This window comes from Sapajus apella, unplaced genomic scaffold, assembly GCF_009761245.1.
Source record: "Sapajus apella isolate SASKATOON/1434 unplaced genomic scaffold, GSC_monkey_1.0 scaffold10, whole genome shotgun sequence".
NCBI lineage: Eukaryota > Metazoa > Chordata > Mammalia > Primates > Cebidae > Sapajus > Sapajus apella.
The window spans coordinates 9265060-9283496 of NW_022436950.1; the positions used below are offsets into that span (position 1 = coordinate 9265060).

The 18437-nt window shown below is 41.1% G+C and overlaps 1 protein-coding gene and 1 long non-coding RNA gene across 3 annotated transcripts in view; one reads left to right on the forward strand and one right to left on the reverse strand.

Annotated features, from left to right (window-relative positions):
• CAB39 (calcium binding protein 39) overlaps positions 1-18437 on the reverse strand; it is a 102491-nt gene that overhangs the window by 31992 nt on the left and 52062 nt on the right. The window lies entirely within an intron of this gene.
• Positions 11652-13463, forward strand: LOC116551677. The gene is made up of 2 exons (XR_004269037.1): positions 11652-11703; positions 13243-13463. It is a non-coding gene; the product is annotated as an uncharacterized LOC116551677 (long non-coding RNA).

Here is an 18437-nt window from a genome sequence, read left to right on the forward strand (position 1 = left end):
TTCCCTGTTTCAAGTAACGATACCACTACTGATGTTATTACACGTCAGAAACTTGGGAGTCATCTTCAACTCTCCCCTCTTCTTCACCTTGCCCCGATATCTAATTCATCACTGACTCCCAAATCCATCCATTTATCCTCCTCTCTACCATCACCACCCAAATCAAAGTTCCCATAACTCTTGCCTAGATTAATACATACTGTACTAACTGGTTTCTTTGGATTGCAGGGGGCCTAAAGGGGATGCATTCTCCACATCACACCCAGAATTATCTTTTCATAACATAAATATGATTAAGACATTGCCGTTGCTTAAAATGCTTCATAAACTATAGATGAATGGCTGAACATCAGCATTCCTGATCACAGGGATATAAAATCCAGAATACAACTTGATGTAGACAAATGTGATGTAATCACACCATAAAGTCAAAGGCTTCCTATGTTTAATTAATGCAGGCCATGGTGGCTCACACCTGTAATCCCAGCACTTTGGGAGGCCGAGGCAGAGGATCGCTTGAGTCCAGGAGTTAAGAGACCAGCCTGGCCAACATGGTGAAACCCTGTCTCTAGAAAAATTACAAAAATTAGCCAGCCATGGTGGCACGTGCCTGTAGTCCTAGCTACTCCAGAGGGAGGCTGAGGTAGGAGGATCGCTTGAGCCAAGATTGCACACTGCACTCCAGCCTGGGTGAGAGAGCCAGGCCCTGTCTCAAGAAATAAAGTAGAATATTGAGTTGATACAGGGACCTAAAAGAAGCACAACCTTTAATATCTCACTAAGAAAGCTAAGGGAAGAGATCTCAGCAGAACCCAGAAAGAAACGTTGCTATACCAAGCAGAGACTGTGCAATACACTTAACTCTGGCCAGAAAAAGAACAGGGCACAGCCTACCTGGTTTATGCCTGGAAACATGTGGGAAGGAAGGGACCTGACTTGGACTCCCACCTCTTAACATCCTCGAGGCTGCTGCTGGATCATTGAACAGGCAAAGCAAGATCATAACTGAGCAAATCTTTTAGTCATGGATAGAAAAGGAAAAATATTAGAACTGAAAATCAGAATCTCTGTTCAATACTGGACAAGAGCGGGTATAGTGGCTCACACCTGTAATCCCAGCACTTTGGGAGGCCAAGTGGGTAGATGGCTTGAATTTGGGAGTTCGAGACCAGCCTGGAAAACATGGTGAGACCTCATTTTTACTAAAAATACAAAAAATTAGCTAGGATGGTAGTGCAGGCCTACAGTCCCAGCTACTTGGGAGGCTGAGGTGGGAGGACTGCTTGAGCCTGGGGGGCAGTGGCATGGGGCGGTGCAGAGGCTGCAGTGAGCCAAGATGGTGCCATTGGGTGGCAGAGTGAGAGCAAGACCCTGCCTCAAAAAAAAAAAAAAAAAAAAAAAAAACTAGACAAGAACAGACTTTCCTCTAAGAATGGGCAAAGAAATAAATCACCAGAGATGTGAAAACATAACTGCAGCTTAAAGGAAGGGAGCCAGCTAAATAATTACAAGCAAATGTCTTCCTAACAAAGAGTTACAGCAGTGAGCAAGGAAAGAGACTGGCTGAGTGATTCAACGCTAGCCATTTTACTTAATGAGCATATGCCCTAAGCTTGGGTCTCAGTGTACACCCACAGCTCATAGTGTGGACATGTCCTCCAGACGAGCCCAGTGAAAGCCAACAACTGCATCTGGTGCTCCACTGAAGAAAGAGGAGTCTGTTTCAATGCTGGAGGAAAACACTCCCGGTGTTGGAAATCTTGAGTCATAGTACGCCCACACTGTTTACTGCTCTGTATGGACAATTAAGGGGTTTTCAAAGGTAAGTTTGGTTGTGATTTGCCTTGTGCTCAATTTAACTAACTCCTTGTGGTCTCACAGAGAAAATGCTCTGGGATAATACATACCAAACTCAGTATGGTCGTCTACCTGTGAGGCAGAGTTAAGAGTATTTTCTCTTGCTCCATTTCAGACTTGTTTGAATATTTTTCTACTTTATGTAAAAAAGAAAAAGATGAGGTAAATTATATAGATCAAAATGATCATTATGTGGGTACTCATTGATTGATTTCTTCCTCCATTTCTCCTTTTTCATCCCTCCCCACAAGACATCCCCGTCCCGCATTTTAAAGGTTTATTTCTGACAAATAACCACATACCCATGGACAATTATAAGCTGATTAAACAAAAAGCTTTAAAAAATACCGAAATATTACCAAAAAATGATCAGAAAATTTTAGTAAGTGTTTCACAAGAGAAGGCAATTCGGCAAGTATTTACTAACTGAAAATGCCACACGCAGAACAAATAAACTTGATTGTGGCCGGGTGTGGTGGCTCATGACTGTAATCCCAGCACTTTGGGATGCCGAGGCAGGCAGATCACCTGATGTCAGGAGTTTGAGACCAACCTGGCCAAAATGGCAAAACTCCACCTCTACTAAAAAATGCAAAAATTAGCCAGGTGCAGTGGCATGCGCCTATAACCCCAGCTACTCGGAAGGCTTAGTCACAAGAATCTCTTGAACCTGGGAGGCAGAGGTTGCAGCAAGACAAGTTTGTGCCACTGCACTCCAGCCTGGGTGACAGAGCGAGACTCTGTCTCAAAAAAACAAAAAGAAAAACTGGGTTGTTCTTGTTTAGTTTTGACTTGCTTCCTCAAAACTCGCATTAGTGGGAGCTCGCATTAGTGACTAGGCCTGGGGCCCCAACTCTGGCCTGCAGGCATTATGTCAATATGTTATCTGCCTTCTAACCACATCCTCCTCATCTCCCACCTCCATCTGTGCCCTCACACCTACTGAGTAAGGTATTCACACTTACAGCTCCTCCAAACGCTATCCTTTTCAAGCTGCTGAATCATCATGTCACCGAATCCACTGACCCCTTACGACCACATTCTCTGTCCTGCCAACGCTGCACATTTCAGGGCCACTTATGCTAGCAGCCCATGTCTCGTCGTTCCCCTATACAATCTTGAATGTGCTTTATTCAAAACTTTCTCTACTTGAGCTCCCAAATTTCTGAGCATTGTAGAAAAAGTGACAGAACTTGTGCACATTTGGTTCACCAATACACCATGACATTCAACTTCAGAAGCAGCTCAGAAGCATTCCTTTAAACTGGGTTGATTTCCAACGAGTAGCTCCCAGGAGCACGTATTTCACAACTGCTCCACTTTTCTCAAGACCCATCAGTCTCTCTTTACTCCTTTATCTGAACATCTAGCGTTTCTCTCCTTCTATATTAACACAAGACTTTCTAATCAAAACATTTTCGACTTCCTCACTCCATCTTGATGTATTTCTGCATCCTCTCTCAAACCTGGCAACACACTCACAATCACTTGAGAAACTTTTAGAGGAGAAGATCCGTTCCCACAAGATACTTATTTTTCTTGAGACCGGGTTCTGCTCTTTCACCCACGTGGAATGCAGTGGTGCAATCATGTCTCACTGCAGCCTTGACCTCCCAGGCTCGTGATCCTCCCACCTCAGACTCCTGAGTAGCTGGGACTACAGGTGTGCACTGCCACGTCTGGCCAAGATTTTAAATTTTCTGTAGCAATAGAGCCTCGCCATGTTGGCCAGGCTGGTCTCAAACTCCTGAGTTCAAGTTATCCACCCACTTCAGCCTCTCAAAGTGTTGGGATTACAGCATGAGCCACTGAGCCGGGCCCCAAGATACTAATTAATGACAAAAGGAAAAATAGTAATTTTCCAGTAGACACCACCTTAACCAAGTGATGTGACGAACATCGTTAATAATGAGTATTGACATCTCTGCCTCCTGAAATGATGCATTGAAAAGGGTACTTCACTTCTGTGGTATTCTTGCAAATGCATAATTGACACTGAATCATGAAGAAACATCAGCCAAATCTAAATCAAGGGACACTCTATAAAACAGCTCGCTAGTACTTCTCAGAAGTACCAAGGTCGTAAAAGCCATAAGAAAGACTGAGGAACTGTTCCAGATCAAAGGAGCCCTAGGGAGATGTTACGACTCCTTAAATGCAATGTGTGATCCTGAATTGGATTTTGGTTCAGAAAAACGACAGCAGGACAACTGATGAAACCTGAAAAAGACCTGTGCATTAGTTAATAGTATTATACCAATGTTATTTTCTGTATTTTTATCATTCTCCTGTGGTTATAAAAGATGTTAATATTTAGGGAGGCTGGGTGAAAGCTCTTCTTCAAAACCATTCTGTAAGTCTGAGAAGTTCATCAGTCCTCTTTTTGCCTTTTCTTCACAGGGAAGGAGCATTCTACTTTAGTTCCAAGGCTGATGGCTCTCTCTCTATGCAGTGGAGAAAGGGCAAAATGGAGGTTGGCTTTGACTGAGGGATCCCTTTGCAATTGTACCAGTTGTGTGGCCTCATGGAAACCTGTCGGGTCTTACTGGAACATCTGATAATTAAGGGAGCTGGACCCGATGACCTCTGAGACCCACTCCCATTTTGTTAAGATCTCAAATTCCAAATAAAAGTCTTCAATTCTCTTTTGCCCGATCATCTACATTCCTATCCTCACCCTGGGCATCTCTGTTTCTACTCAAGCTCACCTAAAAGCCTGAGTGCTCACCTCCTTCTCTCCACTTTTAGAGCTCCTGCATCCGGACTCTTCTCCTTCCCATGACTCTCTCCTTCTCTGATGCCTCCAGCAGCTGTGATCTTATTTCAGTCACTGACCTTGTAGTGCTATAACCTCTCACATGTACTTTTCATCGCTCTCACATATTCATGGGCTTTGGAAAGCACTTAAGATGGAGATTTACACATGGAATGACCTGATGATTTTGTTAACTGACTGAATTGTCTGGGAAGTTTCCCAGACAATATGGTGTTCCGAGACATAGATGCTACACTTCTATGGACCAGTTAGCCTCACATTGTGTTTCATGGCAGACTGCTTTATCAACAGCAGCCAAAGACATGACAGAACAAGCCCCCTTACAACAAACCCACTCACATGCCTGGAAAGTGATATGGATCATCCCTTACTGCTGACTTGTCTGGAAGAGAGGTATGAAGTTTTGTTTCAGTTCCTAGTTGTTTCCTTAGTAATGTGTGATCCTGAATTGGATTTTGGTTCAGATAAAGGACATTAGCAGGCTTCTGAGAAGTGCTTCATCCTGTGTGGCTGCGCAGAGCAGCCGTATGTGGTGGGAGTGTGGAGGCTCCAAAAGGGCACAGCACATAAAGGAAAGAGTCTGGGTGTGGCACAGCCTCTTAGATCAAGGCTCTGAGTTGAGAGATGAAGTCCCTATGTCCCATGGGGCCAGGCATATTCATTCTAAACTGTGGGATAGAGTCCATAATAACCTCTTCAAGTAGCACTAAGACTGTGAGACTTTCCACTACCTGCTTTCCCATTAAAAAATAAAAGAGGGTGGGGAAACAAGCAATTAGCAAGCCAAACATTAGTACGAATGGCCTTTTTAGAGATCACCAAAAGCTCTGGAGGTTTCGTTTAAACTCTCTTGACTTAAATCCAGTATTTCCACAGTACCTATCAGTGCACTATTTTACTGTCACTAGAGGCAACTGTTGATAAAAAAAAAAATAGTGATACAAAAGTACAGTTTCAGAAGACTCGAGAAGACAGCTCACATATCCATTAGTGCTTCTATACCACGTCCCTGAAGTACTCACAGCCTGTCCCAACATTCCTCCCCTGAACCCAAGCACTCAGTAGATCTAAACTGGCCTTACGTTAGGAAACACAAGGTGACAAGAAGGCTACTCCCAGATGGAGGGACAGGATTATCCTTGGTGAGATACAAGACTGGGCTGCCCGCTTCATTGTCCCCAATTTTTAGTAGTTAGTGGGAAGACTAACCTCAATATAGAAAGCACACTCAAAGACAAACATAGTAACATGGTTGAAGTATAGAAATGGCCAAGTCAGACATTAGAAACCTTACACAAGATTCTATTTCACAGTAACAGTAATAATCTTAAAAGGATAAAATAGTCTTCCCTCTTATCAGAGGCAAAGGCCTTCAGACACACTGTTGGTAGGAAAATAAATTGGTACAATTTTACTGGAGGGTAATCTGGCAAAATGTTACCGAAGAGCTTTAAAAGCTACAAGCCCTCTGACTCATTTCTGCAACTTCCTGTGAATTATACTTTTAGGAATTTACTCTATGGAAACAGACAAGTACGTAAAGGTAAGTACATGCAATGTTATTTACAATAGCAAAGAATTAGAAGTAAAAGTTACCCACTGCACTAGTTTAATCATGATATACCCATACAATGGAAAAACCACGGTAGGCTTTAAAAATAATTGAGGGCAGCCTGCGGTGGCTCACACCTGTAATCCCAGCACTTTGGGAGGTCAAGGTGGCAGATCACTTGAGGTGAGGGGTTTGAGACCAGCCTGGCCAACATGGTGAAATCCCATCTCTGCTAAGAATACAAAAATCAACTGACCACCTGTAATCCCAGCTACTTGAGAAGCTGAGGCATAAGAATTACTTAAACCTGGGAGACAGAGGTTGCAGTGAACTGAGATTATGCCACTGCACTCCAGCCTAGATGACAGAGCGGGATTCCATCTCAAAACAAAACAAAAGTTGAGATCCATATGAACATGAAAAGACGTTAAAAAAACAAAAACAAAAACAGGTTACAATGACTTTAAAGTTAAATTTTACCACTATTTGTAGAAATTTGATTCTGAAGTTGGTAAAAGACACCATCAAAGACTAATAAATCCAAAATCTTTAAAAAGAAAAAAGAAAAAAAAAAAAAAAAAAACAAACAGGTTACAGGACAGCATGACCCCATACTCATTTACTTCTTTGCCCCAGAGAGACAGAGAGCGAGACAGAATAGGAATGAGAATCCCCACCATGTTAACAGTAGTCGTTTCATATAGTTCTGAATTAAGGATGAGGTTTTTTCTTTATAGTCTTGTATTTTCTGCTTTTTTTTGGAAATAAACATATACATTAGAACATGACTTTGTGTAGATGCAGAAATAAATTAGCATCTATGAAGGAAACAAAGATATTTCTCACACACATATGTGCACACACACATAGACTTCCCCACTACCCAATGCAGAATTCCAATATACTAGTTAGTACAAAGTAAAACTAAAAAAGTGGATGAAGGGGCCAGGCGCGGTGGCTCATGCTTGTAATCCTAGCACTTTGGGAGGCCCAGATGGGCAGATCACCTGAGGTCGGGAGGTCGAGATCAACCTGACCAACATGGAGAAACCCTATCTCTATTAAAAATACAAAATTAGCCAGGGGGTGGTGGCACATGTCTGTAATCCCTGCTACTTGGGAGACTGAAGCAGGAGAATCGCTTGAAACAGGGAGGCAGAGGTTACAGTAAGCCAAGATCGCGCCATTGCACTCCAGCCTGGGCAACAAGAGCAAAATGCTATCTTAAAAAAAAAAATTGGATGAAGGGAGAAAGAGCACCTGGAACCACGACCTACTTATTTCTCCAGAGCAATGAACTATTGACACTCACAATCACTTGCATGGATCTCATGGGAATGATGCTGAGTGGAAGAAAGCTCATCTTAAAAGTTTACACACGATATGATTCTATTTATATAACATTCTTGAAGTAATAAAATATATAGACTTGGAGAACACATTAGTGGTTGCCAGCAGGGGTTAGGGATAGGGGAGACGGGTCTGGCTATAAAGGGGTAGCAAGAGAGCTGGTGATTAAAACAGTTCTATATTATGAGTGTAACAGTGGCTACAGAAGTGTGATACAATTGCATAGAGCTATACCCACACCCACACCAATTGCAAAACTGGTGAAATCTGAACAAGGTCTGTGGACTGTACCAGTGTCAATGCTCTGGTTTTGACACTGCATATAGTTATGTGAGAGGTTACCATGGGGCCATGGATGAAGCGTACGTGGGTTCTCCTGTACTCGTTTCTGTGACTTCCTGTGAATTAATGAATTTCAAAATAAACAAAGCAAAGCCACATAAGAAGACTTTTACAGCATAAGGCCACTTGCACTCCCCCTCAGTATACCCTTAGGTTGTCTATAAGGCCCTTGTCATTCTACCAAGCTTATATCTCTAGCCTTACTTCCTACCATTCCTCTTTATCTCTACCCCTTAAGTCACACTGAACTTGTCACTGTTTTCTGAACATGCCATAGTTTAGGCTGTTTCAAACTCCGTTCCCTTTCACTCTCTGCTGCCCAAAACCTTAAAAGCCAGCTTAAATGTCACTTCAAACCTAATGTCATCTCTATACCTGTCTCTGACAGACGTAAGTGCTTCACCCTTCTGATTCCCACAGAATTTTATCCACATATCCAAGTCCCTCTATATTACATTAGTCACATGTGTATTTCCTTTACTAGATTATAAACTCTTTAAGAACAGAGACAAGGTTTGACTCCTATGCCTATCTGCCCACAGAGAGGCACTAAAAGGTCTGTGGATTCAATCAAACTGGGGATCTCCTGCAAGAGATGCCAATGCAAGTAAGTACAGTAGACTATGACAAAAGGCACCTATGCATGAAAAAAACGTTAACTCCAACGTGCACCAATGTTGATAAAGTCATCTTTTTAGAAAAATTTTGAAGGGATCTAGGTAACAAAATTTTCCTTGCCTGTGTTCATTAGTTTACGTAACTGAATTGATTCTAACTTACATGTAACTAGTTATTATTAAGAAAGGCCTCAAAGAGGGTGGGCATGGTGGCTCACACCTGTAATTCCAGCACTTTGGGAGGCTGAGGTGGATGATCATCTGAGGTCAGGAGTTAGCGACCAGCCTGGTCAACATGGTGAAAGCCCATCTCTACTAAAAATATAAAAATTAGCCAAGTGTGGTGGCAGGCGCCTGTAATTCCTGCCACTCAGGAGGCTGAGGCAGGAGAACTGCTTCAACCTGGGGGAGCAGAAGTTGCAATGAGCCAATGTCACACCATTGCACTCCAGCCTGGGCAACAAGAGGGAGGGAGGGAGGGAGGGAGGAGAGGAAGGGAGGAAGGAGGGCGGGGAGGCCGGCCAGTGGGCCTCAAAGAGGCCAGGCACTGTGGCTCACCCCTGTAATCCCAGCACTTTGGGAGGCCGAGGTGAGCGGATCACAAGGTCAGGAGATTGAGACCATCCTAGCCAACATGGTGAAACTCCGTCTCTACTGAAAAAAACAAAAAACAAAAAAACAAACTTAGCCAGGTGTGGCAGCGAATGCCTTTAATCCCAACTACTTGGGAGGCTGAGGCAGGAGAATCACTTGAACCTGGGAGGCGGAGGTTATAGTGAGCCAAGATCACACCATTGCACTCAAGCCTGGAGACAGAGATAGACTCTGTCTCCAAAAAAAAAAGAAAGAAAGAAAGAAAGAAAAGAAAGAAAAAGAAAGGAAGGAAGGAAGGAAGGAAGGAGGGAGGGAGGGAGGGAGGGAGGGAGGGAGGGAGGGAGGGAAGGAAGGAAGGAAGGAAGGAAGGAAGGAAGGAAGGAAGGAAAAAGAAATGACTCAAAGAGCTTGGATTTGGGAGGAACGGGGAGGCTTAAATTTTTTTTTGGGTTTCTTTAAACCCAATCTTCAGCAAAAGAATCATTTTAAACAAGAGCCCCTAAATATTTACCAATTTATATTTACTGCCTGAAATATCAATACATTCTAAAAGAAGAGATTAAATGACCTTGTTGTAAAAATAAAAGTTCTATATCAAAGTAAATGAAGACACAGATGTGAAATGGAATCTAAAAGTGAACTGACAGATATTGTTAGTGCCAAGTATTTGATAATAAGAACAATTTTTATTATCACATTAATTCGAGTGATAAATGCTTTTTACCTCCCCCACCCCCACCTCTTCACTAAGGAAAATGTGTGAGTATTCTAAGCTGAACGATTATGGACTAAGAAAAGTCTATTAATAACCTTCTGGTGTCCAAGATTACTCTAAACAAGTTTAGTAACCATGAGTCACTGCTAAATGGCCATGCTATGAAAAGGTTACTCCCTTTCCCCCTCTTAAATATGTCAGCAAACTTACTCCTCTCATGAAATGAGTGAATATAGCTATTCAACCCTGTGAACAGAAGCATTCATCGCGAGGAAGGGAACCACCTATAAGCTGAGCGAGGCAGCCATACCTCCTTTATACAGCATGTGGTGGACAAGAAGTGTGTAAACAGTAATCACATATACCACATCTGTTAGGTTGTTGGCAGTGAAAGACTACGTCCCACTCCACCCGTATCCCCCAGTCACCTAAAAATAAGAATGGTGAGATTAACTGCTTTTTTAAAATGTAAGAAAATTAGTTTTGTGTGAATTCTTTTAAAAGCTGTGGCATAGTTCCTAAGAGACTAATCTATTTATATCATACATGATTCTTAATGTGGTAACTGTGGATCATATAAAACAAATACTAACATATTACAAATAAAGGAATAAATGCTTAAATGTTAGATTTACCATTCTGTCTATAAGATCACAAGACATGAATAGAAAAAGACCAGGGATATAATGAATAAAGTGGAAAAAGGCATAATTTTACCATGGGTTTGGCAGAGCTAGGTGTGAATTCTATCTTTGACTCTAATATACAGTAACAGGTTACCTAGTAAATAACAGCTTTCTTCATCTAGATCACGAGAAACCGGAACCAATTCTATCTCAAAATAAGATGGGGGACTCTATAAAAAGGCGCCTTGCAAAGGATGGTGGAATATCAATATAAGGATGTGTCAAAGATGCAAAGCTTAAATTCCTTCTAGTACACTTAACTAAGTGGTCACTAGCCCATGCCAATACCTCTCCAAGGTTTTTGTTTTGTTGAAGAAACAAAATACTTGCTATCTTCTGAAAATGCCAACTTCCACTTACTGTTTTTCCTACTATCAAGACAAAACTGGGCTTCTTGCTTTATTTCCACTCATGGGTCTGAATTCTACCTCCTGCCACTGTCAGTTCTAATCCTTCTGTCATATGATATGGTCTCCCAAATACATACGACTAAGAACTACAGTGACTCCCTCTGTCCTGCAACCTTACTCTGCTCAACTCTTCTCCCGAGGCTGCACCTCACCATCTTCAGGTCATTCAACTGTTCCTTACAGGAGAGTTTTGAACTTCTGGGTCAGCCTGGTCACTCCTCTCTCAGCACACTTGGCCATTTCTATACTTCAACTATGTTACTATGTTTGTCTTTAAGTGTGCTTTCTATGATACTGAGGTTAGTCTTCCTACTAACTACTAAAAATTGGGGACAATGAAGCGGGCAGCCCAGTCTTGTATCTCACCAAGGATGGTCCTGTCCCTCCATCTGGGAGTAGCCTTCTTGTCACCTTGTGTTTCCTAACGTAAGGCCAGTTTAGATCTACTGAGTGCTTGGGTTCAGGGGAGGAATGTTGGGACAGGCTGTGAGTACTTCAGGGACGTGGTATAGAAGCACTAATGGATATGTGAGCTGTCTTCTCGAGTCTTCTGAAACTGTACTTTTGTATCACTATTTTTTATCAACAGTTGCCTATAGTGACATAGTGCACTGACAGGTACTGTGGAAATACTGGATTTAAGTCAAGGGAGTTTAAAGGAAACCTCCAGAGCTTTTGGTGATCTCTAAAAAGGCCATTCGTACTCATGTTTGGCTTGCTAATTGCTTGTTTCCCCCCCTCTTTTATTTTTTAATGGGAAAGCAGGTAGTGGAAAGTCTCACAGTCTTAGTGCTACTTGAAGAGGTTATTATGGACTCTATCCTTAGAAACTTGAAGTCCTGTTACATATTACTTAACAACAGGGACACATTCCGAAAAATGCATCATTAGGCGACTTTCTCCAGCCTGTTGCCCCTGGGCTACAAATCTATATAACATGTTACCTACACTGAATGCTGTAGGCAGTTGGAACACAATGGCAAGTATTTGTTTATTTAAACATAGAAAAGGTACAGCAAAAATATGGTATTATATCTATGGAACCACTGTTGTCTGTGTGGTCTGCTATTGATGAGGTGTTATGTGGCATGTGATTCTGGTTACCTGTGTCCTCACCCTGGGAGGGAAGCAGTTTAGTTCTGATATTGTTACTAGTGAGGTGAGCATTAGGTGTGAACTTTGGAGTACTGGTTACTATACAAGTTGATCCTATAACTTAAATGTTTTATTTTTTAAAATTTATTAAGTGTAATTAAAACTGAAGTTATCATTTGATCATATGTGAAAGTCAGGCTCCATAGTTTAGAATGAATATGCCTGACCCCATGGGACATAGGGACTTCACCTCTCAACTCAGAGCCTTGATCTAGGAGGCTCTGCCACACCCAGACTCCTGCTTCCTTTGTATTTAATTTGCGCTTCTTTTTCTAGTTTTTCAGGTAGAAACTCAGAACTTTCTTCTTTTTAAATATATTTTAAAATAGATATTGAGTGCTAGAAATTTCCCTGAGTAAAGCCTAGCAGCATCCCACTAATTCTGAAATGTGTTTTTGCTTTTATTTCACTCAAACTACTTTCTTTTTTCTTGAGACAGGGTCTCACTCTGTCAGTCAGGCTAGAGTGCAATGGTGCGACCTCTCAGCTCACTGCAGCCTCCAACATCCCTGGGCTCAAGCAGTCCTCCCACCTCAGCCTCCCGAGTAGTTGGGACTATAGGCACATGCTACCACGTCCCAATTTTTTTGTATTTTTACTACAGAAGAGGTTTTGCCATGTTGGCCAGGCTAATGTCAAACTCCTGAGCTTAAGTGATTTGCCCACCTCAGTCTCCCAAAGTGCTGGGATTACAGGCATGAGCCACTGTGTCTGGCCTCAAACTACTTTCTGGTATCTTCTTTGATCCATGAGTTATCTAGAAGTATGATATTTAGTTCTTAAATATTTGGGGATTTTTCCAAGGATTTTTCTGTTATTCATTTCTAATTGAATTCTACTGCAGTCATAGAACACCCATTGTATGACTTTATCCTTTAAAATGTGCTGAGCCCTTTTTCTTTGACACAGAATATAGTCTACCTTGGTAGATCTTCCATGTGAACTTCAAAAGAATGTGTAGGTGTGTTCCACAGTTGTTGAGTGTTCTATATATGTCAATTAGGTCAAGTTGGTTGACAGTATCATTCTGGTCTACCTAGAAAATCCTTGCTGATTTTCTGCCTGCTTGTTCCATCAATTCTTGAGAGTGGGGTACTGAAATCTCCAACTATTAATTGTGACTTTGACTACTTCTTGCAGTTCTATCAGGTTTTATTTTGCTTTATTTTGAAGCTCTGTTATTAAGAGGTTATTATGGACTCTATCCTTAGAAACTTGAAGTCCTGTTACATATTACTTAACAACAGGGACACATTCCGAAAAATGCATCATTAGGCGACTTTCTCCAGCCTGTTGCCCCTGGGCTACAAATCTATATAACATGTTACCTACACTGAATGCTGTAGGCAGTTGGAACACAATGGCAAGTATTTGTTTATTTAAACATAGAAAAGGTACAGCAAAAATATGGTATTATATCTATGGAACCACTGTTGTCTGTGTGGTCTGCTATTGACCACACTGTTGTCTGTGTGGTCTACTATATATTATGCACTATATGTTATTAAGCGCATAAATGTTTAGAATTACTGTATCTGTTGGAACATTTGACCCCTACTTTATCATAAAATGACTTTCTTTATCCCTGGTAATATTCATTGCTCCAAAGTCTATTTTGTCTGCTATTAGTAGAGCCACTCCAGTTTTCTTCGGATGAGTGTTAACAACGTTTATCTTTTTCCATTCTTTTTACTTTTAACCCATTTGTGTTGCTACCTGCAAAGTCCATTTTTTAATAGGTACCATACAGTAGGAATTTTTTCATCCAATCTGACAATCTCTGCTTTTTAAATGGGTTATTCAGACCATTTATATTTAATGTGATTGATAGAGTACATCTGAGTCTATCATCTATTTGTTTTCTATATCCCATCTGTTATTTAATTCCCTTCCTCCATTTTCTGCCTTCTTTTAAATTAATCAAGCGTTTTTAATGATTTTATTTTCTTTGTTAACATATGTTCTGTTTTTTAGATAGAGAACAGGACCATACTTTTATTGGCACAGTGTTTTATCAATTAATATTATATATTCCCTCTAACCACTGACCCACCACCTCCAGCTAATTGACCCTTTTTTGGTGCCTAATTCAGGCACTCATAGAATTTGCTATTCTCCAATTTTTGTCATTCATAAACTTGGCTAATTAAATCCTGTAATTCTCTTCATATAAGTCAATCATAATGAATGTCAGCTTAGACTTGAGAACTGTTATCCTATAAATAACTAAAACCCTGTCAACAAGCCCACAGTGATTCAATCACCACATCTATTAGGTATGATTATTTATCTAATCAGGAAAAATATCCCCGATTATCCTTAAATATAGGGAAAGATGATGAACATAAACTTATATGGACAATACCACTAGCAGAGATCTCTTGAGTAAGGACATTTATCTTACTAATTCTGTGGGCAGAAACACTGAACAGAAATATAATACAGTACTTGGTCACCATCACAGAATCCAGAGAATATGGTACTCACTCCTCAGTCACAAATTCAATATATATAAACTATTACACTAGTCTTAGCAGTGTGTGTGTGTGTGTGCGTATTTTTTTTTGAGATGGAGTCTCATTCTATCACCCAGGCTGGAGTGCAGTGGCATGATGTTGGCTCACTGCAACCTACACCTCCCGGGTTCAAGCGATTCTCCTGCCTCAGCCTTTTAAGTGGCTGGGATTACAGGCACCCACCACCATGCCTGGCTAATTTTTCTATTTTTAGTAGAGACGGGATTTCACCATGTTGGCCAGGCTGGTCTTGAACTCCTGACCTCAGGTGATCCACCCTCCTCAGCCTCCCAAAGTGCTAGGATTACAGGCATGAGCCACTGCACCCGGCCAGCAATATTTGTTTTAACTAATTCACATAAGATATTAAGAATTCAGAAGAGTACAAGACGACAGTGTTTCATGTTATTAAAAACTCTGTTTTCTATTCCATTTTCAATAAATACACCTATTTGTTGAGCCATCTTTGAAAGATTGATGGTCTAACCTGGGGAAAACAGTAAGCAAGTATCATTAAGCATACTGCCCAGGAAAATATAGCAAGATAAGGGGGAAGAGGAATGCCACAGAATAGGCTTGGCTTTTATATAGCGGGCTGGGTGAAAAGTGGCATTTCAGCAAAGACTTGAAAAAGACAGGAGGCAAGCCAAAAAGAGCACTAGGCAAAGAATCTTTCAGGCAAAGGAAAAAGCCAAATGCAAAGGTCTGCAGGCAGGAGTATGACTGGAGTGCGTGAGGAAAGGAGACCAATGTGATGAAGAACATTAGGAGACAAGACCACTAAGGTCATGGGCCTCATTGTTCAGGGCAGGAGTTGGCATTTATGTAAAAGAGCAGATAGCAAATATTTTAAGCTTTGCAGGCCATATAAGGTCTCTGCCTCATATACTTGTTTGCTTTTTTAACCAACTCTGTAAATGTAAAAACCATTCTTAGCTCACGAGATTGATAAAAATAGACCTTACAAGATTTGCCTGCAGAACTTATTTTAGGCCTCCGTTAGGACTTGGACTTTTACTCTAAGGAATATATTATTTGACTCATGTTTTGAAAGAATCACTATGGTTGTAGGGAAACCAAGGGAGAGCAGTGAGCAGGACATTGCAGTAATCCAGGGTAGAGAAAATGAGAGCTCAGTGGGAACAAAAAAATGGGGAGAAGTGATTAGATTCTGGACTCTTTTCTTTTTTTTTTTTTTTTTTTTTTTTTTTGAGGCGGAGTTTCACTCTTGTTACCCAGGCTGGAGTGCAATGGCGCCATCTCGGCTCACCGCAACCTCCGCCTCCTGGGTTCAGGCAATTCTCCTGCCTCAGCCTCCTGAGTAGCTGGGATTACAGGCACGCACCACCACGCCCAGCTAACTTTTTGTATTTTTAGTAGAGACGGGGTTTCACCATGTTGGCCAGGATGGTCTCGATCTCTTGACCTCGTGATCCACCCGCCTCGGCCTCCCAAAGTGCTGGGATTACAGGCTTGAGCCACCGCACCCTGCCTGGACTCTTTTCTTTTTCCAGACAAAGTAGATAGATTTGGGGAGTGAGAAAGTAGTCATGGGTGACCCTTAAGACTTTTGACCTGAAAAACTGGAAGGACAGTTCTGCTAATGATGAGAGTGAAGAATGTGGGTGGAACAGGTTTGGAAGTATGCATTTTGCTTCAAAACAGAGTAGAACTTATATCTGTAAAGTTTCAAAATGATCTTGCTGTGAATAGAAGTGCTTTAAGCATGATTTGGGAAGAAATGGCATTTTAACTATATTCCATATTTACGTCTGATAACATAGACCAGGTAATTCTTATACCTCTGAACAAAGTCCTAAAGATTTCTTCATAGAGGTTCAGTGTGCTTCCCGATGAAAGTGTTCCCGGACATCTTATACTGTTTTTTTGTTGCTATAGTGAATTAGTTACTTTTTGGTAAAATTACATTTTCTAGATATGGTTGATGATATGATTGGGATATCTGTCCCCTCTAAATCTCATGCTAAAATGTAATCCCCGGGCCAGGCATGGCAGCTCGTACCTATAATCCCAGCAATCTGGAAGGCCAATTTGGGTGGACTGCTTAAGCCCAGGAGTTTGAGACCAGCCCGGGTAACACTGTGAGACTCAGTCTCTACAAAAAAATAGAAAAATCTGCCAAGCATGGTGGCATGTGCTCGTAGTCCCAGCTACTTGGGAGGCTGAAGATCAATTAAGCCCGGGAGGTAGAGGCTGCAGCAAGCTATGACCGTGCCATAGCACTCCAGCCTAAGTGACAGAGTGAGACCCTGTCCCAAAAAAACACCACATAACCCCAGTGCTGGAGATGAGGCCTGATGGGAGGTGTTTGGATCATAGAGGTGGATCCCTCATGAATGCCTTGGTGCCCTCCCCATGGTAATGACAGCCTTCTCGCTGTGGGGTCATGCGAGATTTGGCTCTCTTAAAGAGTGTAGCACTTCCTAGTCACTCTTTCTCTACAGCTCATGTGAGATCTGGTTGTTTTAAAGAGTGTAGCACTTCCTAGTCATTCTCCTGTCTCTCACTATCCCCATCTCTCTCCTGCCGTTGCCATGTGACATGCTAGTTCTCTACGGCCTTCCACCGTGACTGTTACCTTCCTGAGGCCTCATCAGAAGCAGATGCCAGCACCATGCTTTCTGTAAAGCCTACAGAACTGTAAGCCAATTAAACCTCTTTTCTTTATAAATTACCCAGTCTCAGGTATTCCTTTAGAGCAATGCAAACACAGTATAACACAGTGTTTAGAAAAACTATGAATATTCTATTCATATAACCGCCTTAATAAACTTATTTTCCCATTAATTATCTTGTATTTTGTAAATGTTTATAAGTATCTCTATATTAATTTTCCCTCTTTATTTGCAATAGGTATATTTTTTACTTCTAAACCACTTCTTTATGCATTGATTAGAATTTCTAGAACAATGCTAAATAGGTTGCAAGCACCTGGGTTTAATGTCATTAGATTTTCAGTATAACATCAACTGTTTTTCACTGTTTTTAATTTAGTGATTCAATTTTCATCTTTCCATTGTTTTCAGGTCTCAGTACCCTCTCTTCACCATTTGTATTAGTTGCTACTTCCTTCTGAATCCTGATAAGAAAGTGAATAGGAAATTCCAGGGTTTTTCCCTCCTAGTCTTAAGCTATTTCAGCATAAGTAATTTGCATGGACTGCTCTTCAGAAAACAAATGGGATGTACATATAAAGTGCCTTTGGCTCCTTACAGAATGACGGGTTATCTTAAAGAAAAGTACTTTTATCACTATTTCAGCTGTAAGTTGAACTGCTTTTGTTATTGGAAGAAAGATTGATAAATTATTCAGACTTGAATTATTTGGCAGATGTTTTCTCCAAAATGACTGAAATGAACCTGTCACTTGAAGGAAAACTACAAACTGTATTTGTTGCCAAAGCTGAATTCTGAAATTTAAATACATCATGGATAAGGTTGACCACATCCCAATACTTAAGACTCTTCTAATGAGATCAGCGGTGTTATTTAAAAAAGTTTATCTTTATAATCTGTATGTGTCAACATTTGGGAAATCTGTATATGTCAGTGATCCAACACAGACGCTCCTCATCAACTGATGATGGAGCTACCTGCAGATATAACTATCAAGAGTTGAAAATATTGTAAGTCAAAAGTGCGTTTACTATACATACACCTACCCCACAAAACATCAGAGCTTAGCACGGCTTAGCTAAAATGTGCTTGGAACACAATAACCTACCATTGGGCAAAATCCTCTTACACAAAGCCTATTTTATAATAAACTGTGGAATATCTCACGTAATTTACTGAATACTGTAATGAAACTGAAAAACAGAATGGCTGTACGGGTACTCAAAGCATG